The sequence below is a fragment of the Hylobates moloch genome, unplaced genomic scaffold (assembly GCF_009828535.3).
Source record: "Hylobates moloch isolate HMO894 unplaced genomic scaffold, HMol_V3 SCAFFOLD_9, whole genome shotgun sequence".
NCBI classification, from domain to species: Eukaryota; Metazoa; Chordata; class Mammalia; order Primates; family Hylobatidae; genus Hylobates; species Hylobates moloch.
Window position 1 is genome coordinate 91,402,037 of NW_026652284.1, and position 14,401 is coordinate 91,416,437.

A 14,401-nucleotide genomic window follows, 5' to 3' on the forward strand; every position below is an offset into this window, starting at 1 on the left:
TTATGGATATATTTACTCCCTTAATTGTGGTGATGGTTTAATGGGTGAATGCGTATATGTTCAAACTCATCAAATTGTATACATTAAGCCTATACAGCATTCTGTATATCAGTTATATCTCAATAAAGCTGTTAATCAAAACAACAAAAAAGTACTCTTTAGTTTGAGTAAGCATAATACCAAAATACATGAAGATAAATAGTCTGTTTATTGACCTGGGTGCTGATTCCAAAGATGTGCTGATTTGTGAGGATCCATAGAGGAGGGAGCTTGTAGAGGGGGGATTTTTTATACATGTATATTTTAATAGATTATATGAATATTTGTGGGTATGCAAAAAATTGCTAATTTTTTATGATGATATAAGTAAAGATAGGCAGATTTAGAGAATTTTATCTTGTCATAATTGAGTGGGAACAATTAACTATGTAGAACAATACTTTGTTTGCTATTGTTTCCTGGATCCTGAAACCTCTCCTGGAGTCTGATCTAGGTCTTACTCGGGGAATCTATACCTATGGTTCATCCTGGACTTCAGTGAGAGTCTTGGTTTCACTATGTTCTTGTATGATATTGCAGTGTCTCAATTGCATAAGGTAATTTGTTCTGGAATACACACACATAAACATAAATGAAAACCTTACAATAAATTATTCATGTGAATGTCTTCTTGTCATAAACAAGTTGTTCTACAAATACTGATAACATCTATCAATATTCATTTGCCCCAATAATACAAAAATTATGAGTAAAGAAGGAGGAAAGCTGACCTCATAAAATATATTCTTTCTAGTTTCAAATTGTTACTTGCAGAAAAATGTAAATCATGTTGTTTAAAATGGCTAGAAGCTTTCAAAATTGCCTTTAGTAGACACTCTCACCATACATTTATTTAGAATTTTGAACTTGGTACTTTACTGGAAATCATAATCTCTTTTCTGTATTTTGATAAGAAATTAATGGAATGTAATGGGAAAGTGAATTTTAATGTGAGGGGGATTAATTTGGGACTACTGTTAATTGTTTCTGATAGAATTTTAAAATTCATTTTCTTAAAATGATAGAAATATGTTTAGAACTCACTAGTTAAACAACAACAAAATGTCTGTTTCAAATTTTGCTTGCTCAAGAAATATTTAGATTTAACAATATGATTTACTCATGATTTCATTCTTGTAGTTCATGTTTTTATTATGCTATAAGAAGAATAAATACATGAATATGAAGTATATATTTCCTAGATGGCTTTGGCTCAATTTATTCATTTAAAAAGGCAAATTTTATAGGTATATAAGCTAAAGATTAAACTTAAATTGGACACAAAAGCAGCCTCTTTCTTGAAGTTTAATATTAATAAAATTCTATAACAGATATTTACAGGAATTTTAAAATATAGTTCATCTTACTTGTGAGCTGGTACTTGGTTGCCGTTTTCTTGAATCACTTCCTGATGTGGCAGAAAAAAATAAATAAATAAACGAATTGATTTTCAATCATGTGTGGAAAATTTATACTATGAAAATCTAGATCAAAATATTGTCCTTTTCACATGAGCTTTTCAAAGGTACCTTACATCTTATGTATGCTTGGTTTAATATCTATAGTTACAGATTTACTTGTCATAAAATTTCTAAAGATTGATGATAATACAAAAATTTAAATAATTTTACTGTTCTCTTTTTGTGTTTCATTGGATTTTAACAACATTTTTTAAAGATGGGAATAAAAAATATATCTTAAGCAAGTTAGGGTTGAAATCGAATGAAAATGTTGAAGAAAAAAGCACATAGGGCCAGATTTTCTTTATAAATAATACATAGGCAGGGGCTTATTTAGCACTTTGTGGGACTTGTGTGAACTTATTCTATCCACTGAGAAATCTGTTCCCTGAGTACCACAAAATAGTAAGGTAAGACTAAAGGATAAAAAGAAACTTCTAAAAATAATTTTCTCACTTTCAGAAAGCAGTTTATCCAATGAGAATTTCCTAACATATGTAATAGTCTTTTTACCTTTTAGAATGTTTTCTTGGTGAAGTTAAAGCATTGAAGACACAAAGTGGTCAATGAATTAAACTTTTTTGGAACAAACAAACCAAAAAACTCCAATAGTAATTGAATGATTTTTTCTAACCTTTAGATAAAATTATGGCTTACAGAGGCTAAGGCTACACTAAAAACTGAAAAGGGCCTAAAACATGCCACAATAAATTCTGGATTATCTTTATGAAACTACATGCAAGGTACTGGCTCTGATTCTAACGGAGCAATAATTTATTACATGCATTGGTCGTAAAAAGTATGTAACTCAAAGACAGTATTATAAACATGGCTTCCATTTTCAGGCAGCGAGCAACTTCATCATTTTTCAAACTTTCAGTGAAAAATTATGTAAAATTATATTGATTTTTCCATGGCTAACATTGTTTTATTTATTTTATTTATTTTTTTACTCATTTTTAACAAAATCCCATACATTTCATTAGCAAATTGTTCAGTATGTATCTCTAAAAGATTAAGACTCTTTAAAGAATTATAATATAGCACTCTTTAACCTATAAAACTATATAGTCAGTATTCAAAATTTCCCTATTGTTGAAATGAGATTTTTAAAATAGATTATTCTTCACACAAGTGCCATACACTGTAATCGGCTAATATGTTTTTTACTCTCTAAATTTATAGGTGCTTCCTCAATTTATTATTGTTTTAAAATATCTACCTGCAGTTTGTTGAACACATCAATTTTTAATTGATACGTACTATTTACATATTTACAATATTTTGTTACGTGCATAGAATGTGTAATGATCAAGTCAGAATATTTACGTCTCCTTGAGTAATTAGCATTTTTATGTGTTGGGAACATTTCAAGCCCCGTCTACTATTTTGAAATATACAATACATTGTTTTTACTGATAGTCACCCTATTCTGCTAACAATGAAACTTATTTCTTCTACCTAACTGTATGTTTGTACCATTAACCAGACTCCACACAGTAGGTCTTAAGGGTTTACAATAGCAACAACATAGGACAACTATGTGAGATGATGGATGTGTTAATTACCTTATTGTGGTAATTATTTTACAATGTATATAAAACATCATGTTTTGCATTTCAAACATATACAATTTTCATTTGTCAATTGTACCTCAGTAAAGCTGGAAAAATACTCTGAGAAGTGTCCCATCTATTCTCTAATTATATAACATTGTCACTGACTTGATATACATGATAGATTTGCATGGTTGTACCTTCACTATTTAAAAACTGATATGCCGGGTGCGGTGGCTCACGTCTGTAATACCAGCACTTTGGGAGGCCGAGGCTGGTGGAACACGTGAGGTCGGGAGTTTGAGACCAGCCTGACCAACATGGAGAAACCTCATCTCTACTAAAAATACAAAATTATCCAGACGTGGTGGCACATGCCTGTAGTCCCAGCTACTCGGGATGCTGAGGCAGGAGAATCGCTTGAACCCGGGAAGCAGAGGTTTGCGGTAAGCCGAGATCGCGGTAGTGCACTCCAGCCTGGGCAACAAGAGTGAAACTCCATCTCAAAAAAAAAAAAAAAAAAAAGCTAATGTAATAAATTGTTTTATATTTCAAAGATTAAACATTTTCTTGGCAGAAATACATTGATGTTTAATTTTTACTTATTAATACAAGATTTTTTAAGACTACATGATTTTATGTCATATATTTCTTTGTTGTCACGGTTTTTAGTCTCATTTATATTTCTATAAAACGTAAACATTAGTCATATATATTTTACTTCCTTACAAGTGAGTTTTCCCTTTGAACACCATTGTTAATATCTCTAAAACTTATAAAAATTTCACATAGTTTTTTCTCATAGTTATGTTATTTATAGGTATGTGATTTGATAAAAAATACAGATCTTAGGTTGTCCCAATTCAAACAACTTGCCTGGATTTTACAACTATTTAATATACATGCATGTGTGTGTGTGTGAGTGAGTGTGTGTGTGTGTGTATGTGTGTGTGTGTGTATCACCCCTTAGATCTTTTTACTCCTGGCTTATTCTCACATTTCTGGTTTCTACATACATGGCATAAATATACCTTTTACAAACAGACTTTCTGTTTTCTTAGAGACGCTCTAAGGGATTTGTCTTTGATTGTCTTCATCAAAGAACCCAATTTATTTCTTTCATGAAATTAATGATGACTTTTATTTATTTAAATGATGTATTTATTATCTAGCATAAGCTCCCTACTTTCAAATCCAACATCTTGGCCAGTGTACTGTTTCTTGGACACTTAGAATAAGAACGCCTCCAGCAGTGCAACAGATTCCTTGTTAACGATGGGCAGTAACACACACTCTTCCTGGTTACTACAATCGATATTCAAGTACATTTTGCATTGAAAAACCAAGTGGTGAGCATCAGATGTTGCTCATCTTTCTTGCTGTCTGGCTGCCTATGGGGATAGCAAAATGTGCCCTTAACCTTTGCTGTTTGTGACTCACTGAGTAGCTGTACAAAATGCTGCCTAAGGCTGGAGGTAAACTATCCAGGGGCAGCAGATTGTATTTAGATGCTCCTCACGCCCTCCACATATCAAAATCACACACCAAACCTGTAAAAGATTTGTTAATCAACAACGTGGCATAACCCAGCAGGAGATTTGAGTTAGGGATCGGAGGCTTGTGAAGTTCTGAAATTATTTTCTGACTCTTATTCTCATTACATAGACAATTTTATTGTAGTCCAAAACAAACAAACAAACAAACAAGCAAATGCAGTGCACACCACATAAGGAAAACATTTTTCTTTCATCTGGTATAGCCTATAATTACTGTGTGGGGGAAAAGTACATACACATTGCAGAAATTAAATAAATGCATACTTATATTTAAAAATTTAAAGAGGTAGTTCACAGAAAAAATTGTTTTATAATACATAGAAATAAGTAATCCTCACATTTTTAATGATTGTTATGTAAATTTCATTTAAACTGTGCATTTTGATAAAATTTGATGTATAGGTACTCCTGTGATACCATTACCACCAATTAATCAAGACAATTTAAAGGAGTATTGGCAAAGATGTAGAGCAACTGGAACTCTTATGCACTAAAGTTTGGAATTTAAAATAAACGACCACTTTCAAAAACAATTTGGAGATTTTTAAAATATTAAACATATACAAAACCATATGATTCAGCCATTCTGCACTTATTTACCTAAGATAAATGAAAGTCCATGTCATTAACGAAAATTTGCGTATAATTTGTTCATAATAACTCCAAAACTGAAATAAATTAAATGCCAATCAATAAGTAAATGAATAGATAAATGATGTTATATTCATAAAATGGAAAACCATTCTACAATAAAAAGGTGTAAACTCTTGATACAAGTAGCCATGTGGCTATATCACAAAATAAGTGAAGTAAAAGCATTAAATAAAAGAGTCCATACTGCATTATTAAATTTCCATAAAACTCTGGAAAATGTAAACTAATCTCTAGTCATGGAAATCTGAACAGTAATTGTCTGGAATAGGAGGGCAAGGAATGGGGGAAATAAATATAGGAGGGACACAACTTTGAGGTTTTTTAATGTTTATTAGCTTGATTGCAGTGACAGTTTTATGGATACATGCATATGTTACAACTCTTTAAGATGTATTCCTAAAATACTGTATGTGAATTTTTATATCAGTTGCTATAAGTTTTATAGTAATATTTTTCCTCCAAACTCCAGGCACTGAAACTTAAAGCCAATGTGATGGTACTAAGAGGTGGCACCTTTAAGAGGTGATTAGATCATGAGGACTCCTCCTCTTGTGAATAGGATTAGGGCCTTTATAAAAGGGGCTTTGGCCGGGCGCGGTGGCTCACGCTTGTAATCCCAGCACTTTGGGAGGCCGAGGCGGGCGGATCACAAGGTCAGGAGATCGAGACCACGCTGAAACCCCGTCTCTACTAAAAATACAAAAAATTAGCCGGGCGTGGTGGCGGGCGCCTGTAGTCCCAGCTACCAGAGAGGCTGAGGCAGGAGAATGGCGTGAACCCAGGAGGCGGAGCTTGCAGTGAGCCGAGACTGCACCACTGCACTCCAGCCTGGGCATAAAGCCACGATCCTCCGCACGAAAAAAAAAAAAAAAAAGGCGGCGGGGGAGGGGGCTTCGAACAACATTTGCTAGCTTGGCTTCTGCCTTTCGCCACTTGAGGACACAGTGTTTATATCCCCTGAGGAGAATTCAGAATTCATGGTGCCATGTTGAGAACAGAAATGGAATCCTCACCAGACGATTGAACCTGTCAGTGCCTTGATCTTGGACTTCTCATCCTTCAGAATTGAGAAATCATTTTCAGTTTTTTATAAATTACCCAGTCTGAGGTATGTTGTTAGAGTAGCACAAATGGACTTAGACAGAAATATACCTTAATGAAGGTATGAAAACATGGTCTGTAAGAAAAAAAAAAAAAAAGACACAAGACTTTTGGTAATACCAAAGGAGATAAAAAGCAACGTGATCAGTGTGCAAAAACAAATATTAAAACTAGTGAAAAGTAAAAGACATTGGAAAGTATCCAATATGCAACAGAAGTTGTAGAATAATTTAATTATGAAAAACAAATACAACTGGATGGGATATTTATTGACAGTTTTTGTTTATTAGTTTGAGGGCAGAACTCAATTTCCAAAACTGAGATAAACCAGTGGCAGGAAAATTCATAGCACTACTTGCTAAAGGCAGTAAAATCAGAATTCAAGACTTGGAAAGAAGCATGAAAGGGTCTGTACAAGAACCACAGAAACTGTGAGAACCCAATCAGTGCACAGTTTCCCCAAAATATGAGACTCAAGGCTAAATTATGCATGCAAAAAGGAGATCTCTGTCTTCTCAGTTAAAAAATAAAAAAAGCTAGTAGATACCAAAAGAGAGTTCACTCATGAAAGTGAGAGCTTCAGGGAGCTTGTCTGTCAGTTTATTGCTTCATTTAACTGACTACATTCTCAACCAGTCATAGCTCAGGTAGCAAAAATGTGGTGCTGAGTAGCTTTGAAGTGTCAGAGTACAGATTATAAGGGAATGAATGAGATACTCTGAAAGTAAAGGAACAACCTCAGAAGAGTGGAAACCAAAAGAAGGCTTAGTCTCCATCTCTGCTTAGATCTTTAACTGAGCACCGATTATTTGAAGCCCAAGGGAAACATACAAGGACCCAGCTAAAAAATTCCACAATTAGAGGTCGTCATACTAGAGTAGAGATAATCAGCTGCTACATACCACAGGCAGAAACAATTTCAGATTAAAGACATGCAAGTTATTAATCTACTAGAATTAAAAATTAACAGAAAAATGTGGCAGAATATAAGGTTGCTACAACGTATTGTATAAAATACTCAGTTTTCAACTAAATATTGCTAAACACACAATGACACAGGAAAGTGAGATGCAAAGTCAGAAGAATCTGTCAACAGAATTGACACACAGTGGGTTAAATGTTGGATTAAACAGATGATGAATTCAAATCAGATAGCATAAATATTCTCAAGTATTAAAAGAAAATACTTTCAAATAATTGAGGGATAATATACTATTGGTGAAGAAGCTCAACAGAAATTTAAAAAAGAAAATTCTAGAAATTAAAATTTATTAACTAAAATAAAAATCAGATAAAAAGTTTCAGCATTACATTAGAATTATCAAAAAAAAAAACTAGTGAACTTGAAGATATATAGAAATTTTAAACTCTGAAGAATTGAAAGAAAAAGAGTAATACTATGGAAAGTGAGTTGGTTAATGTTAATAATTCCTTTTCTTTTATTATCTGAAATGTTTTGTATAGAAATTTTTATTTATTCTTTAAACATTTGTAAGATTTTACCAGTGAAGCCATTTGGGCATGAAGATTTGAGGGTCTGCTTGTGGATGTGCATCTGTTTGCACATATATTTATGTGAAGATGTTTTAATTAAATTTTTCAGTTTTCTTACTATTTACAAAGCTATTCCTTTTGTATTTTTTCTTGAGTAACTTTGGTAGTTTGTGTCTTTCAAGGAATTCATTTATTTTACCTCAGTAAACTTATTGGCATGAAGTCATATATAATATTCCTTTATAATCTTCTTGATATCTAGAGAATCTAGAGTGGTGTTCTGTTTTTCATTCTTAATATTGATAATTTCTCTCATTCTCTCTCTCTCTGTCTCTCCCATCTATCTCTTATTAGCATTGCTAAAGTTTTATCAATTTTATTTTTGTGTTCAAAGCAGCAATATTTGGTTTAATGGATTCTTTATTTATTATTTTATGCTTTTAATTTCATTGATTTCTTCTCTTATTTTTATTATTTTCTTCCTGGCTTGTTTTGGGTTTACTTTATTCTTTGTTTTTTGTATAAGAACTACTAGGATTTTGATTTGAGATTATTCTTATTTTCCAATATAAGCATTTAATTATATAAATATTTATCTCTATATGAATATATCTAATTTCATAAAGTTTTATTTTTTGTTATCTAAGCCAAATAAATTGAGATATAATTAATATATACAATATTGCATACTTTATGTATATATTTCGATAAATTTGGATATATGCATACACCATGATAACATTACTATAGTAAAGATATCAAAGAACTAAACATATATACCAACTCTAAAAATTTCCTTGTGTGCGTGTATGTTTTGTGGCATGAACCCTTAAAATAGACCTATCCCCTTAACATTTTAAAGTGCAAAATAGTGCATTTCATATAGGTACTATGCTGTACAGCAGATTTGTAGAACTTATATTTCTCACATAATGAAACTTAATATCCAGTAACAATTTCCCATTTTCCTTGTCCTTGGCTCCTGGCCACCATCATTCTATTCCCTGCTGTGGGAATTTGACTATTTTAGACATCTTATATAAACAGAATTATGTGGTCTTTGTTTTTTGGTAACTGGTCTATTTCACTTAGCATAATGTCCTGCCAGTTCATTCATGTTGTAACAAAAGGCAATATTTCCTTTTTTTAATTTTCTGTTTATGTATGTATGTATGTATGTATGTATGTATGTATGTATGTATTTATTTATTTATTTATTTTTGAGATGAAGTCTTGCTCTGTAGTCCAGGCCGGAATGCAGTGGCACAATCTCAGCTCACTAGGAGCTCAACCTCCCAGGTTCACGCCATTCTCCTGCCTCAGCCTCCCGACTAGCTGGGACTACAATATTTCCTTTTCTTTTAAAGGCTGAATAATATTCCATTGTATGTATATGCTATATTCATTATTATTATTATTATTTCAACACCGTCTTGCTGTGAGACTGGAATAGAGTGACACAATCATAATTTACTGCATGCTCAACTTTCCAGGCTCAAGCAATCCTTCTGCCTCAGAATCCCAAGTAGTTGGGACTACAGGCATGCACCACCATACCCAGCTAATATATATATATAGTTTTATTTTTTGTAGAGATGGAGTCTCACTGTGTTGCCCAGGCTGGTTTCAAACTCCTGGGCTCAAGTAATCATCCCACTTCAAACTCCCGAAGTGCTAGGATTACAGGCGTGAACCACTATTCCCAGCAATATATACAATATTTTTTAATCCATTCATCTGTTGATAAACATTTGGATTGTTTTCGTATCTTGACTACTGTGAATAATGCTGCAATTAACATGGAAGTGCAGGTATCTCTTCAAAATCTTGATTTCAATTTTTTTGGAATACATACCAGGCAGTAATATATGGTACACACACAAGGAGATATTGTTACATATTATAAGAAATATATAATATATATTAAACCTATATATAACATATTTTATATATAATATATATACCTAGATACATATATATACACATATATACACACTCATATATATATATGTGTATATATATAGAGAGAGAGAGAAAGACACAGAAATAACAATTGTTGATGAGGATGTAAGGAAATTGGAATCAATATACATTGTTGATGAGGATAAAGTATGGTGCAGCCACTATGGAAAATGGTATGAAGTTTAACAAAAACACTAAAAATAGAATGACATATGATCTATATATGCATTTTAAAATTATTGAACAATTTAAGATTTTTAAGTTAAATTGAATATTTTAATACACAGTACATTTTTGAGGAACATAGTGTAACATTCTGAGATAAATAAAATATTTTATACTTTGATTAGGATGACATTGTCAAAGATTATTAAACTCTGTAAATTAGATATGTGCATTTATGTATGGAAGTGTTATATTGACTAGAAAAATGTTAATATATGGAATTGGTAGAAAAAATTCCAAGAAAGGAAGGAAGCTGTGAGTAGCTTAAAGAGTGAGAGAAAAGTGTTTGTGCAGAACCCTTAAAAAGACCAGCATTTAAGTGACAGGACAAAGTTTAATAGCCAACAAAGGAGATGTTGCAAAATTATTACGCACAAAGGTGTGAGAACAAGGAGCATGCTCAGTCATAGAATTCAGGGAGTAGAGCTGCAGGAATAAATGAGTAACATTTTGAAATTTGGCAGTGATGTACATTTAAAAACAAAAGCTATACTTGCTGATTTTATATAGCACCATTAAAGTTGCAGCTGCTATTAATGAGAATTGTTCCAGAGACATAACAGAGATACAAACAAAAACTGGAAGTGAGGCAGTAGAGAGTGCATTTAGGGTATGCTCTTTAGGGGTAAAGTGGGGAGTGATGATCCTTAGTAAAGTATCAAGAGATAAAGTTGTGATGATACTTGAATATGTGCATTAGTTAAGGATATAGAGAGAATGATAAAAACAATATAAAGAAACTAGGTAAATGACTGAGGAACAAAGTCCAGAAAGAGGAGGTGGAAATGTTATTCAGGATATAGGTAAATGACTTCCATCATGTAAAACTGAAAGACATCTGCTTAAAATTGGAATCAATATTCTCAGTGAAGCAGAAAGTAGGTTGTAGAAATGTAACAGAGGTAGTTAGCTAGACAGAAGTTAATGAAAGAGACAACTAACTGTGTTTGATGGGCTGTATTAATGGTAGGAAAAAACTTGAACCGAAATAGCTTTGTTATGATAAAATTTTGTTTTCTCAAAAAGAATGAAAATTTTATTAATAATAATCACTTATAAACTGCCTGGTGTGTGTCATACACTGTTCAAAGCTCATTACATGGATAAACAAATTGAATTCTCACAAAATGTGTAATGTGGATAGTATTAGATGAATTCTGTAGGCGGCAAAATTAAATTGTGGTACAAAAAGACCAAATAACTTGCCTAAGGTATCATTGTTGATAAGTGCCGAGGTTAGGATTTGAATCTAGGCATACTTGACTTCAGAGTTTCTGTATAACTAGGAAATTATACTGCTACTCTTTGGATCAAATAATAATGATAATAATATTTTTAATGTTGTTCATTAAACTGGAAAGAAGCCATACATTTAAAGATATAAGGTTTGAAGTTCGGACTGCTGCTAATAGTATGCTGATGATTTTGTTGTTTATTCGACTTCATACCTAAGACTATTTTCTGGTAACCCCAAAGTTTATTTGTTGAATAATGGCTGAAAAGATATTGAGATTTATTTAGGATTATATATCTGAAGAATGTGGTATAGGAATGCTAAAATTGTATTTTTCTCTGTATATAGTGTGACAATTTGTATTAAAAATAATAAAAATTATATCAATAATTTTGGAAAATGGTTTTCATTGATTTGGTTATTAGAGAGACAGCTAAAATACAAAAATATTATATGCCTTTTATGAATTATATTTTTTCAAGCTAATTATAAATTTTGGAAAAGCAATGGTTGAGTTTTCTTTGAGGTTAATCTTCATATTTCTAAATATCTAAAATGAAAACATATTGGTTGTTTTGTGTATATTTTATATCTATTTCTTACATTTATTTTGAAGTTTTCTTTCTATTTTCTACCACCAAAATAACATCCCTAGAGACACGTATTTGTCAAGCCCTGCAGGACCTATTGAACAAATCTGCCTTATAATAGATTGCTTCCCACAGAGCATGAACTTGAGGAAACAAAAAGTAATAAAAATGTGTTTTAAAGTTGTCCCAAAAGTGAACATCTAAGTAAGAAAAGCTCATCTCTACACATCCAGCCAAATTTGTCACAAAATATAAAGTGCTTTAATAAATGGCATGATAAATAGCCAAAGTAACAACTTGCTATTTTATTTAAAGAAGAGTAAGAGACCACCACATCAGCTTTCTTTGCTCAACATGAGGGGAATGCAGAGGATGTGTTGGTTAAAACTATTTTTACTCTCTGGATTCCTTCTTTATGTCTAAATGTGCTGCATAATATACTGATCAACACAAGCAAGTGAGCTCGCCACTTCTTCTCTATAGGCTTCTATTTTACCTTTGAACTTCTTATGTATACCATTTTTCATTGTGATGTTCAACTTTTATCCCCTGTACTCCAAATGCAGGGAAATGAGTTGATTATAAGTTACAGAAGCTCAGAATCACTTTTTTCCTCTGTATGACCAGAGTCTAGAAATTCCAGATTATCCAAGAGAAACATGAGGCTATGCTTTGAGTATTTGTCCTCTTCAAAACTCAAGCTGAAATTTAATTTTCAATGTGGCAGTATTGAAGGGTTAGGGTCTTTAAGAGGTGATTAGGTCACAAGCGTCCTGTCTGCATGGATGGATTAATCCATTCATGGATTTGTGGGTTAATGGGTTAATGGATTAATAAGCTGACATGAGAGTGGGATGTGGATTTCTTTATAAGAAGAGATGTAGATGCCTGAGCTAGCACACTCATCCTCCTCGTCATGTGATGCTCTGCCCTGCTTTGGGACTCTACAGAGTCCTACTAGAAAAAAGTCCCTCAGCAGGTGTGGCTCTTTGACCTTGGACTTCTCAGCCTCCATGACTATACGAAATAAATTCATTTAAAAAAATTACTCAGTTTCAGATATATTCTATAAGCAGCAGAAAACAAAGACACACTTTCCTAGCTGGTTGTTCTTTTTGGTACCTGCACCATGAATATATGAAAGTCTCAGGAGCTCCACATTCTTCTACATATTTATGCTGCTATTTTTTTTAATTTCAGCCATTATAGTCTTTTAAGTATGATCTTTTAAATTTCAGCCATTTTCCCTAAAATTGATATGGCTGAGCACTTTTTCAAGGCCTTATTGAACAATCATATTTATTTTTTGGTGAATTCTGGGTCCTATATCTTTCCTCACTGTCACTATTTTCGTTAATTTCTTTTTGTTATTGATTTCATGCAAATAAAATATGCTCTAATTTGCAATTTTATCAGATATATACATTGAAAATATTTTCTCTGTGTCTGTGAATTATCAATTTCTTGAGTGTCTTTTAATGACAAAAATTATTGATTTTAATGATGTCCAATTTTTTGGTATTTTTAAATTTTCACTGTGTTTTCTCTGCTATTTACAATATTATTCTACCTCATGGTTATAAATATTTTCTCTTTATTAAAAGAAAATATATAAATATAGATACATGCCATTTTAATATTTGTGCATAATGTGAGGTAGTGATTAGTATTCTTTTTTCTAGTGTGTCTACAGTTTTTTCAGCCCTAATTTTTTTAAGTACATATTAATCATTGCTTCATTCCACTTAAGCAAAATTAATTAACTGAATTATTTGTAGGTATATTTCTTGGTTATCTATTATTGATTATCTTTTTGTATATCCATATGCCAATACTTTACTACATTATTTTGATTATTGTGGTTTATACTAAGTCTTGTAACCAGGAACTTAGAGATATTCAATTTTATTCTTGTTTTTCTATTTGTTCTGACTATTCCAAGTCCTTTTCGATTAAAGCTAAATTATAGAATCCATGTTAGTGCCTTTTTAATAGCTGGCCTAGAAAAACTTGTTGGTATCTTGTTGAACCTATAGGTCGATTTATAGAGAATTGATAACTTAACAATACTGCATTTTAGCAACAATGCGTATGGTCTGTCTCTCCACTTGTTTCCATCTTCCTCGCTCCACTCAGCAACGTTTACAATTTCTCAGTCCCACAGAATTCCCATCTGTGTTTCTCTGCTACTCCCTACCAAGGTATCCACTTTCCTGACTTCTAACACTGTAGCCTGTTTCTGAAATTTATAAAAGTGGAGTCATACAACAGGTACTCTCTTGTACCTGGAATCTTTACTTTAACAATATGATTACAAGAATTATCCATTCTTATTGTTGTACTATGCTTCGTGGTATAAATATACCATGATTTATGTATTTATTCTACTGTTTAAGTACATCTGTGCAAAATTTATTGATAGCACAATAGAGATACATTTAAAAGTTTAAAAAGTAGCATGTTAAAGAATTCCCTGAAATTATGACACCTGATCTGAGATTTATGGTGTTTAAGTTGGAGATAATTGGCT

General features: G+C 32.2%; 1 long non-coding RNA gene across 1 annotated transcript in view; it reads right to left on the bottom strand.

The window, feature by feature from the left end:
- Positions 1-226: 226 nt before the first annotated feature.
- Positions 227-14,401, bottom strand: part of LOC131384236 (uncharacterized) — a 137,110-nt gene continuing 122,935 nt past the window's right edge. The window contains exons 3-4 of the long non-coding RNA XR_009214895.1: positions 1,407-1,447; positions 227-606 (exon numbers count right to left, since the gene is read on the bottom strand). This is a non-coding gene — a long non-coding RNA (uncharacterized LOC131384236). The remainder of the gene's footprint in view (positions 607-1,406; positions 1,448-14,401) is intronic.